Here is a 12,356-nt window from a genome sequence, read left to right as displayed (position 1 = left end):
GGGACAGGATGGTGTCAGTGGCCTGGTCTCTCTGTCCAGCACAGGCAAAAACACCTCCAGGTATACCTGCACAAGTTTTCCGTGCATGTGATGCAAGGTTGAAAAACAACACTGCATCCTGAGTGGAGATGTCAAACCTGATTTTCATCAAAAGCTTGCTTACGTAATTATGGACCTCAATCCCAAACTGAAGCTGCTGCTGGGGACGGTCCCTTGGAGGGAGCAGTGTCCTCAACGTGCATGGCTCAGGAGTGTTTCAGTGGTGCCAGCTCACTGCCAGAGCTCACCCACTGGATTTCTATTGTTTGTTGCTAAAAACAGATGTCTATTTCAAGGTTTTTTAAACCAAGACATGTATTTAATAAGGTATATAAGGAACAAGTTTTTTACAGTAAGAGTGGTAAGGCAGTGGAACAGGTTGCCTGGAGAGGTGGTGGATCCCTGCCCTTGGAGACATTCAAGGTCAGGCTGGATGGGGCTCTGTACAATCTGATCTTGCTATAGGGGTACCTGTTCATTGCAGGGGAGTTGGACTAGATGGCCTTTAAGGGATCCTTTCAACTCAAACAATTCTATGATTCTGTGTTTCTATTTAGTCATTTCTCCCCCCCCTTACCCTCCATCCCCTAATTTACAGAGGTGAATGTGAGGGGGCCCTATGCCTGCTGTAGTCAGTGGAAGCCTGCCTAGAGGCTCCTACAGATTTGGCATTTGGCTTTCATAGGAAGTTGTCCTACATGTCCTGAAGACCACCTCATTTTTCCTGCCACTGGCTTTTCTTTGCCCTCACCATCCTGCGCAATCAGTAGCAGTCTGTGAGCATGTAAGTTATGGAATCCCTGGGAAAGACATCTGGGCAGAACTCTTGCATGGGTTCAGAGGACAGATAAATTCCTGATGGCCTCCTATTTACCTGGGTGGTGGCCACAGTTTCTCTCACATGTGCCCAACTGTAGGAGGATGAGAAGACAGAGAGTGCTATGGCACTGGCCAAGATGTCAAGAATTTGCTGTTTCCCCTTTCTTGCCTGGCTGACAGAAGCAAGAATCCAGGACTGTTCCCATATAATGAAACACCTCAGCTATTGCAAGGAGCAAGCAGCACCAGTACCTTGGTCCCTCACCTCTCCCGTACTCTTCAGTCCCAGTCAGCTTGTTGGTCGGCATAAATCAGGGTAGCTCCTTTGAAATCAGTGTGATAACTTGATAGCAGTTGTAAATTTGGTGTGACGCACTGCCTGGCAGCTCACCCAGCTGTGTTTGATTTACATCTGGATCCACTTGGAAGCTCATGCCAAACACCTTGCCACAGTTAGAAAGGGGTAGAAGAGGAGCAGGGGGAAGGCTTGCAAAATGCCCTCTGCTGGAAGAAGCCAAGCCCCACAGAAAGCACGCACGATTCAGGCACTGATTTTCCTTCCCCCTTGCCCGACAATGTCAAACTTCCTGTGATTACTGACTGTGGTAATGATGATGTTTCTGGTGTATATGTGTTTGTGCACACGTGCGCACTGGCTTCTTGCTAAACCTGATTCAATTGGACATAGCCAGATGGTACAAAAGCTTACCGGAATTTCATTTTCAAATAAACCACAGACTTGGATGAGCTAATGTTGTTCCACATAAAAAGCCACAAAATTCAACAAAGTGATGTTGTTTCAAGTAGAGGAGATGTCAAGTGAGAGAACCATCCGGTCTGCTCTGAAAGAGCTACACACTCCCACTCATGCTTTTAGAAAGTGTTTACGTACAAACTCCGGGAATACGATGCTGCAGTGCGCTTTAAACATTTCCCCACAGCTGATGTCTGGAGAGCAGAGCATTGGCAGAAGCAGCACAGGAACCACATCTGCTTGTGAGCCTTCCTGCTTTCTTTTCAAGGCTCCTGAAAGGCTGACAGCCCCAGAGGTGCCACAGCCTCCATTGGGCGGGTAGTCCAGGACCACGTGGAGATGAGGCTCCGTGTACACATCCTTGACCTGCTGGACCCCAAAGCATACACCAAGAGGTCTCCTACCCTATAAGATGTGTGGGGTGGAAGCTGTAAGACTGGCAGTTGAGGCTCAGCAAGTATGCAGAGCTACTGGTGGGAGCAAGCCCAGTGCTACAGCTACAGAGGGGCTTTCATGAGAGTGGTGGTGGAGCACGCAGCTCCCAGGCCTGCAAGAGGCCAGTCTATACCTGGGGCTGACAAGTCACTGCTCAGAGGAGACTCACAAGCAGTGGTAGCACGTCACCATGTCCCAGTACTGCAAGGAGTACCAACCACACTGGTGAAAGTAACAGCTTGGCTTCTCTTTTTAAAATACAACCTGCTATTGAAGTCTCACTGTGGACTGTGGAAGAAGCACCAGCTCAGGCTGCTGGACCTTATGCCTCTCTGCCTTGGGCTGAGGGTCTCTTTCTCTGGTGGCTTTTCATTCATATCTTCAACTTGCCATGCGAGATATTTATTTCAGCCAAGAGAAGCCCAAGAGACATTGTTATTAAGAACCATGGCTCTACTGCCCAGCAGGCCTCTGCTTTACAAGAGTAACTCCAGTAGCTCTCCTGCTACTACTCAGCTTGCTGCCTGCCCCAGGTTGCATTCCCTGTGTGCCATGCTCCAGGACTGCACAAGGCTTCTCCTGTAACACACTGTGATGGAAAAGGCATGGGGTAGTCATCCTTTCTGTCTAGGAATGGTGGGAGGAGGAAAAGTTGCCTGCTGGGAATGTGCAGCTAACAAAAAAGATGGGAAATTAAACCAGCATGAAAATAACTCAACCTGAAGCTTCAGAAGAAGAGATGGCCTCAGCTCTAAGAGGAACTGCTTTGCCTGGGCAATGGGCAACAGGGCTGGCTTCAACAACGTCTGTGCCCCAGCACTTCATAAGGATGCAGTGCTGGCCATGCTCAGAAAGGAGGCCTTCTGTTACCAAAGCTCATCAAGCATGCAAAGTCAGCAAAGAACTTTGCAAAGAAACAACAGCTAAGGCCTTTTTTTTAATTTTTTTTTTTTTTTTTTTTTACTTAAACTCTCGGTCCTGCAGGATGGATTTTGTTTCAATTCCATCTTTGTAAATAACTTTCTATTTTGCACTCACCTGTTCATTCTCTGTCCTAGTTAGAATCAATAGCACTGATAATTATCTGTCAGAGCATTTATACATCACTGGAAGGTGACTAACAACAAAAAGACTTTTTAGTTATATATATATATTTTTCAGAGAGCTTTAAGTGAATTAACCAACAACAAGATGGCAGATTGATGGTGGCTGGAGACTAGATACTGATTTTTACCCACAAATAAAAGTGTTCTCGCAAGCAGAGGCAATCGACATCTTCCCGACAGCTCTGACATCAGGGTCACCCCCGTGGGGCTGTGACCTCTCCCTGAGCCATCCTCCCCACAGCTCACATCAGGTACCATGGGTCCCCTGATGGGGTCTGTTCCTTAGATAGAAGCAGACAGCTTGTCTATCGTACATCACCAGGTGCTCTAGAGCCACTATCCACAGCAGAGATCTTATCATCCCATGTTTCAAATATTAATACCGGCAGAAGGCTTTTTTTGCCAAACCTTTTTGCCTCCTGCTAACTCCCTGCATTGCCCCACAGTACCTTGCTGGTACTCCATTTGATCCCAGCTCCAAAGTGGCCACAAAGTACTTCTGATTTCCTTTGCCTAGCGCAAGTAAAGAGGCTACATGGAAACTGGCAGTGGATAAATCAATAATTCCACTGATGAGGAACTGCTCCCACTCCCTTCTTTGCAGATCTGTTGGAACACCATCCAGCATAACAACACTTTTTTTGAGAAGAAGCAGTAATTTATACTGGCGTAAATCAGAAATGTCGCTCTGACTCCAGTGGGTTTACACCACATGATTCATGCTCTTGCTTGCAAGCAGGAAACCTGAATCCCTGCTTGCAGCTCTAGCTGCAAGACAGCTGGAAGCAGGACCCAGGGCCATACAGCAAGTCAGTAGCAGAGCATGGGAAGGAAGCCAGGGGGCTGTTTCCTGCTACTGGCACACACCATTGCTCTTCTGGTTCCTGAATGACCCAGATGATAGAAACTGGTCTCATGCTGAGAAAGCCTGCTCTGGGCCTGGATCCCAGCAGACAGCTGTTGGGTCTGGGCGCTCAACTGAGGGAATCCCTCTATCACATGGTGCCTTCCATATGATAGGGAAGGATAAGAGAGGGAGCAAATTCCCCCCTTTCTTCTCTCTCCTCTCTCACCAAGTGCCTTGGAAACCGTTTTTTTCCGAGCGAGTTTTGGCCTTCCATGGTCATTTGTTCTACGGATGGAAACAAACAGTCATCACAGGAGCAAATAGCCACCAGCAACAGATCTCCTCATCGCTTGTCGGTGTGTCTAAACACATGAAGGAAGGGTGCAAAGATGATAGAGACAGACTTTCCAGTGGTGCCAGGGCAAGAGGCAATGGGCACAAACTGGAGCTCAGGATATTGCTTCTGAACACCAGGAAGTACTTCTCTGCTGTGCAGGTAACAGAGCCCTGGCACAGGTTGCCAGAGAGGTGATGGAGTCTCCAACTTGGAGAAGCTCAGGAGAAAGGTAAGGAGACTAGGGCCATCCTGATCCCTGCAGACAGGTGACATGGTCACCTCTAGACTCCTGCCAGTGGTTTGAGCTGCTTGTTGCACCTAGGTTTCTGATGCACAGGATGGTATGGTTTGGTGCTTGTAGATGCAGGGAGCATGCAGTTTTGTGTTGTGCTTCTACACTTTCCTCAGGAGGAGATAGATTTGCCCGTGTGGTGCCCTGCACTGCTGCAAATGACACTTGCACAACATCCTGGCGGTGCCTTCATTTGGCTCGGACTCAGCTCCCTGGGTGCAACATTGCATAAGGGCTGGGCATCTGCAGCACATACACTCATATCCTCATGCAGAGGAGCCCAAAGCCTCCAGAGGTGATGAAGGGGCCACCCCCAGGCACCATACTCACAGAAATCCACCCTGCTGACCCGGGCAACCATCTCGTGATTTAAGGCAGGAGGGGCTGATTCATTATTTCCAGCTGCACTTCAGCACTGGTGCAATGTGGGCAGTTTGTTTTGGTTTGTAATTCCCTCTGGCCATCAGGACCCAGCAGGCGTCCTCACTGGGGGCATCTGAGGGAGGACAGGAATGGGGTCTTGCACAGGGACGACCGCTTCTGTGAAGATAAGGAACATTAACATGTTCTGCCTCCCAGACAGCCAATCATCCGTCACAGGTTGAGGCACCTGCCAGCTGTGCCCTCCTACACTCTATGGCTGTTTCCAATAGCGAGCGTTCGTCCTACCACTGAGCCAGATGGGCAGCTTTCTTTTTCGGTTTACTGTGTGGCGTCTATTTTGGCAAGTAGCCGCTCTTGAGACATTCTGCTCATGGAAACACCTGACTGATGTGAGTACTCCCCATGGTCTTGGTGGCACCATGCCCTGTTTGGCGGGGCAGGTGCCCACCCGCTCAGCCCACAGCCTTCAGTCTGTCACTAAGTTTGTCCTGCCTCGAAACTGGGACTTCCTCTGTCACTGTGTGAAGCCATCTGGACCCTCTGCATTGTTGTTGGGGTTTTTTTTGCTTTTTTTTTTTTTTAATGGTCATTTCAACTGAAAATGGTTAAATTGTACTTGGGATTTGTGTCCCTCCATTCTTTATCATGAAGAGATTCAAGCTGCAAATCCCAGAGGATGGGATGTTCACTTCCAACCTATTTTGTCCATTACAGTTTTTAATTGCAGTCACTAACCTACACAACATCCCCTTTTCCTGAAATAAATATTGATTGTGAAAATTCAGGCTATCAGCTCAGTGAGTGTCTGTATCATACCCAGCAGCCCTCATCTCAGGTAATAAAGAGTCCCAGAAATTAACGGCCTGTTTTGCTTTTATTTTCAAAATGGATCAGCAACAATAGGTGCCTTCATTTTGAGGTGTTCATCCCATGATAGATTAAGTAGTGCTGCTTTCCAGGGGGTGTGGAACCCCCTCTTCTCTAAAACTCAGTGCCTTTGAAAACTTTTCAGATGAGAAATGCAAAAGAGCTGTTTGCATTTCTGTTGCTCAAAATTGTAGTTCAGGAATGCAGCGGTGCATGATGATCAGTGATGATCCCTGGTGCAGCTGACCCCTTCTCGGAGCTCGCTATAAACAAAGAGTATCACCTAGTTTATCTGAAAATGAATGTTAAAAACGAAACCTAGCATATGGTTTTGAATTACTCTGATATAACAAGTGTAGATGTGTTGCAACAGCTAGTGAGAGTATTTCAACTAGCTGGATGGCTCCTCCTAGAAGCAGTGGCAGAACACAACATTCATGTGCCATGACTGTCCCCATCGTCTGCAGGATGTTTGATCTGAGGCTGGGATCACGAAACCTGCTCCAGTGAGACCAACCAGCTGCAAGCCACAGCCTCCCACTGTCTCATGGGATCCATGTATGGATGGCACAACACAAGCAGTGTTTTCCTTCTGCCAAGAAAATGGTGCACAAACCCCAAGTCCCAACCCTTGGCTCTGCAGAGGATGACTTTTTTTTCAGACCACAGCATGCTCATGGGCAGAGTTTCCCTGCCTGGGCTGTCAGTAAGTCAGACAGTTGATGTATGTCCAAAAAGAAAAAAAGCTAAGCCATCCATTTCCTGCTAAGCTGCCTGCTCAACAGCTTTGGCTTGGTCAAGCCAAAATGGGTGCAGAACTTGCCACCTGCATCCAAGGCATACCCTGAAGTATAGGAAATCGTGGACACCAGAGTGGCTGGATACCATTGGAGCCATGATCCCCAGTGAAGGCTCTCAGCACAGAGACCTCCCTCAATCTCCACTGAGGTCTCCATCACTCAGCAGCTTCACCACCACCACGAGCCTGGGAAATGCTCATAGCGAGTGGCATGCATCCTTCCAAATCTGGAAGGGACGTTGTGGGCAATGGCTAAGAGGAATACACCCCGAGGGGAACTCTGCAGGGCTGTAGCGTGCCTTCTGTCACCTCTCTCCCTCCCAGGCCAAGCTGTTTGTTCCCACTGAAGCAGCCAGCTGTGGGATGGGCAGGCCAGCCAGCTGCCAATTGACGTCAAAGGGATGCTGGTGGTTTGTGCTAGCTGAGGGACTGGTTCTAGTCAAGGTGGGTTTCAAACACCACAGAGAAATGTTTAAATACCCTCCACTTCCCCTCCCTCTGCTCCAGGAAACAAGCGCCTTATTTCATTCATCGGCTCTTTTGGTTATGGCAATAATCCTGCCCATATTTTGGCTACTTGGGTGTTTGCTGAGGACTGAGCAGCTCAGATAATGCTAGCATAGAGCAATGGAGCAAAAAGGCAGGAGAAAGGCAAGGGGAAACCAGGTTTAAACTCCTCTGACCCAGCTTGCACCACATGTGTACTGATGGGACAAAAGCCATGTATTTTTTCTTCTCATATTGCCTGAAATATGTTCCTGACATCCTTCTCTTCCTCTTCAAATCACAACTTGCCCTATGAAATTCATCCAGGCAAAGGGAACTCATTATAAATGGGTGCATTTTCCCTTGACTGTTCAGTTATCCTTGAGACAGCTGATTTTCATTTGGTGCCATGCCTATTAGCTGCAGCCCCCATGTTTTCACTTGTCTCAGTGGCAATGTCAATATATTTTTCCCAAAGTAATCACTGTAAGTCCTGGTTAATATCCAGTCCAAACCAATGCACTGAACTGCAACATCCTCTAAACTCAGAGTGATTCCTATGGGGAAGTCTTGAAGGAGTCAACGCACTGATTTCAGTCGACTTCAAATCAGGCTTGTTCTCTTGAGTTGGTTCATTTACATTGCTGCCAATACTGGAGGCTGTGTTATTTAAGATTGCCTAAAATCAACATGCTTCAGTTGAGACCATCACGTGGAAAGATTTGTGATAACAACTGCTTGTGTTTTCATCCCTTAATCAACCCACTTTCTCCAACAACTAGGGTTGCCTCCAGTGTGATGCAGGAAGTCTATTTATGCTTTGTATTAAGCACTGGAAATACTACTTAGCCCACAGCTAGAAGCATGTGAGTATGAATTCCCTAAATACTGGTTCAAGGCCATTGAAACCCTTTTTAAATTCCAAGTGAACATGTTACTTTTGGTAAGAAAAAATACATATAAGTAAAAGGCATTGCTTGCACCTGTCCCCAGGGAACCTTGGCCCATAACTGTGGCCTCCATGTTGTTCTCCTGGGCGCACTCAAGCAAAAAGGTAGCAAGACAAAAGGCATATTATAGTCAACTCTCCCCCACTAACTCCATTGGAATCATAAAATCACAGATTCATGGAATATCCCAAGGTGAAAGGGATCCACAAGGATCATTCAGTCCAATTCCTGGCTCCGCACAGAACAACCTAAAATTCGAATTCTCTATGTCTGAGAGTGCTGTCCAGATGCCTTTTGGACTCCAGCAGCCTGGGGCCATGATCGCTCGGCAGCCTGTTCCAGGGCCCCGTCACTCTCTCATGCAGAATATTTTTCTAACCCGGGGATTAGGAAAAGCTAGCACAGCTCCATGCCATTCCCTCGGGCCCTGTCGCTGTCACACAGCAGAGCTCAGAGCTGCCCCTCTGCTCGCTGTGAGGAGCTGTAGCCACCATGAGGCCTCCCCTCAGCTCATCTGCTCTGCGCTGAGCACACCAAGGGGCCTCACTCTTCATACTTTCTGCCCTCCAGACCTTTCTCTATCTTTGCAGCCCTCCTTTGGATGCTCTCTAATGTTTTTATATGGTGGTGCCCAAACCTGCTTGCAGTGTGGCCACACAGCGGGAAAGTCCCTTCCCTTGCCCAGTGGCTGTGCTGGGTCTGATGCACCCCAGGGCAAGGCTTGCCCTTTCGGCTGCCAGGACATACTGGCACATATTCATCTTGTCTCCAACCAAAATTCTTTCTGCGGGTCTGTTCTCCAGCCTCTCATCCCTCAGTCTGTATGTATATCCAAGGCTGTCCTGCCCCTGATACAGGATTCAGCATTCGCTCTTGTTAAACTTCAGGTGGCTGGTGATTTCCCAGCCTTCCAATTTGTCAAGATCTCTCTGCAAGAGCTCTCTGCCCTTGAGAGAGTCAACAGATCCTCCTAATTCAGGATCACCTGCAAATTTACTTAATGTGTTCAGGTCTTGTATCTAAGCCATTTATGAAAACATCAAAGAGAACTGGCCCTAAAGTAAAGCCTTGCAGAACCCCACTAGTGACTGGCTGCCAGCCTGATGTAACCCCTTCATATTATGGCTTTGTTCAGATGTATGCTGGACGTTTTGTCTGGAAGGATGCTGTGAGAAATAGTATCAAAATCTTAGTTGAAATTCAGTAAGAGTACATCTATCAGCTTCCTTTGGTCAACTAGATGGATAACCTTGTTATGAAAGGAAATCAAGTTAGTCAGTAAAATGTGCATTGTTGTCTCCAACACAACCACATTTTCCTGAGCCAAATTATATATTTGTTCGCTTTTCCTTTTGCGCTTCTACTCCCTGGTGTGTCTGCTCCTCTGGCCTGCCTCGGCATGTCACAAAGCCAGAATCTGACACAAAGTGGCATAACCACAAAGTGAGAACCCCATGGGACACCTCTGGAGGCTGCCTGCTGCTCTTGGATCTTCCCTTATTCAGGTGGAACTCCAGGGATTTAGGTGGTAGGACCTGCAGGGGCTGGAGCCTGCCCATTCACACAACCAAGTGGCACATACTGCTTTAGTTAATGAAGTGCCATTTGACAATCAGCTCTGCAGGCCCGTTTGATTTTCAAGCACTAGCTTTCTGCAATTTTTGACAACTTGTTGTAAACAATCGTGTCATCAGTGACTCCAGCACACTTTCAGGAAAGCTCAGATGTAATCTCAGGCCATTTTTCAAGTTGTGGGGCAGAAAGTGGGGGTTGCTCGCACTTGTCCTGGGTGCCTTTTCCAGAACCACTGATGACATGGGGTGAAAGAGCCAGTGGAGGACGTGGAACAAAACTTTCATCCACAAAGGAAACACAGAGATTCAAGTGGAACATTTTGCTAGCATCTCCTCCAGTACACAAGGAAAATATTGAATCTATACACAGGGATATGTGAGCACAACTCATAAGCTGCCATTCCTCCTAATCAAGATTACAAATTTCAATTCCTGTGTCAACAGTGAAGAATATCAAGTGAGAAGTCTGGCTGTCTGTGTCCCTGCTGCACTGGGGTGCTTGTGTGACACCTACTAGTGAGATGGACCCAGCTCTTGCCTCTATTCCTGACTTCTTCACCAGTAATACTTTGTTTCCTGTGCTGCTTTGTTGTTCCTCCGCAATCTGGCAGGCTCAGACATTGAAACTAGACGGGAAGCTTTCTCTTTTCCATCAGCTCCCCACAGTTCCCCATGTGCATGTGCTGCTCCTCACCCTGGGTTCACAAGGTGGAAGGGAAAGTGTAGACATCTGCTCCGAATTATTTTCATCACAGTTGTTCCCCAAACAACCCTGCCAAATCCCTGGTGACTGATGTGCTATGAATGAGCATAGCTTCAGGGATGGAGCACATGATGGCCCTCAATCACCAACTGCTCAATCGCCTGGGCCATATCCCTGTAATACAGTCACCTAGCAGGCTTAATGCAAAGTCCCAAAAAAGACATGAGGGTGCAACTGTACCCCTCTGAGTGTGTGTGGCTTCAGCCCCAAAAGTGATGTTCCTAACTAGCTTGATGCAGGATGGATCAAGTAAAGGCTTAATAATCTCATCGTAGTTTTGGTGAAAGAGAAATGCTATGCTGAATTAAGAAGAAATCCCTATTCAGTCAGCTGTGGACAGTTTCAAAATAGAGTTTTCCCTACCCAGATGCAGAGAGTGAAATGGGGTTAAAAACCTACCTCATTCAAATTGAAGTTCAACAAGATCAAGTGTAAGGTGCACCTGGGTAAAGGCAATCACTAACATGAAGACAGGCTGGGCAGAGAAGGAACTCAGAGCATTCCTGATGAGAAGGGCTTGGGGTTCTGGTAGGTTAAAAAGTCAACAGGAGCCAGCAGTGTGCACCTGCAGCCCAGAAAGCCAACTGTATCCTGAGCTGCATCAAGAGAGGGGGACCAACAAGGAGAGGAAGGTGACTGTCCCACTTACTCTGATAGTGTGATGACCCAGCTGCAGTGCTGCATGCAGGCCTGGGGCCCCCAGCATAAGAAAGACATGAAGCTGTTGGAGCAGGACCAGAGAAGGCCACAAGGATGCACAGAGGGCTGGAGCACCTCTCATAGAAGAAAGGTTGAGGGAGCAGGGCTTGATCAGCCTGGAGAAAAGGAGACTCTGAAGGTACCTTGTAGTATCCTTCCAATACTTAAATTGGAAAGTTACAGGAAAGGGAAAGAGGGACTCCTATCAGAGAGCATAGAGTAGAGCACAGAATGTAGGGACAAGGGGGAATGGTTTTAAACTAAAAGAGGGGAGATTTAGATTAAGTATGAGGAAGAAATTCTGCACTCAAAGGCTGGTGAGGCACTGGCACAGGGAAGCTGTGGATGCCCCATCCCTAGAGATGCTTAAGGCCAAGGCCACCTCAGCCAGTGTCACTCGGCATCTCCAGTCACTCGAGGTCAGCCAATGCTTGCCAGCTGCAGTGCATCTGACTGCAGGATGTGTGTGAGCTCAAATCATCTGCTGCAGACTGCCTTCCTGGCTTGGCCTCAGCTTGTTTGCAAAGCGTGCGAGGTGTGGCCCTGCAGCTGGCAGCAAAAGCACCCAAGCCCTGGTGAGCAGCTACCCCACTAGCCAGGGCTGGTTTGTGGAGAGAGGAGCAGTTGGGGATGGATCTTGCTCCCTCCTGTGCCTGCAGTCAGCTGCTGTGAGCACACCTCAGGAGCTACCCTGTAATGCAGAGCTGGCTTTGTGTAAGGTGAGAGAATATGGTAGCAAGTGAAATATGCATTGCCCACAGCTGTTGGGGAAAAAGAGAAAAAATTTCCTCTCACCAAGCCTGAAGTTTAGATGAGTCTTCTGACTGTTTCCTTATACAAAGGCATGGAAATTGAGCAGAAAAAAAAAAGAATAAAAATGTGCCTTGGCCTTTATGGATGCAATCATTCTTTATAATACTCAGTTGCAGAACCAGTCTGAAGATAAACACTACAGATTAGAGATTGCAGGAGGCAGCAGGATAGCAAAAAGCAATAAATAGATAAATAAATTGCCACTAGGGTAGCTGTGTGGGCAAAGCAGCCCCAGAATTCACCTCCTGTGAGGCCTTGCTCCAGGTGCCGCAGCAGCTAACGTATGTGTGCGTGCAGTTGCACCAGATGGAGGTGGGGAGAAGCAGCCAGCTGTGTGCTCAGCACTACCTGACATAACACTTCTGGGGGGCTTCCATGAGCCCCAAAACCTG

The sequence above is a fragment of the Lagopus muta genome, chromosome 1 (assembly GCF_023343835.1).
Source record: "Lagopus muta isolate bLagMut1 chromosome 1, bLagMut1 primary, whole genome shotgun sequence".
Lineage (NCBI taxonomy): Eukaryota > Metazoa > Chordata > Aves > Galliformes > Phasianidae > Lagopus > Lagopus muta.
The sequence above is the reverse complement of the archived record's forward strand: the minus strand, read 5'-3'. Positions refer to the sequence as shown.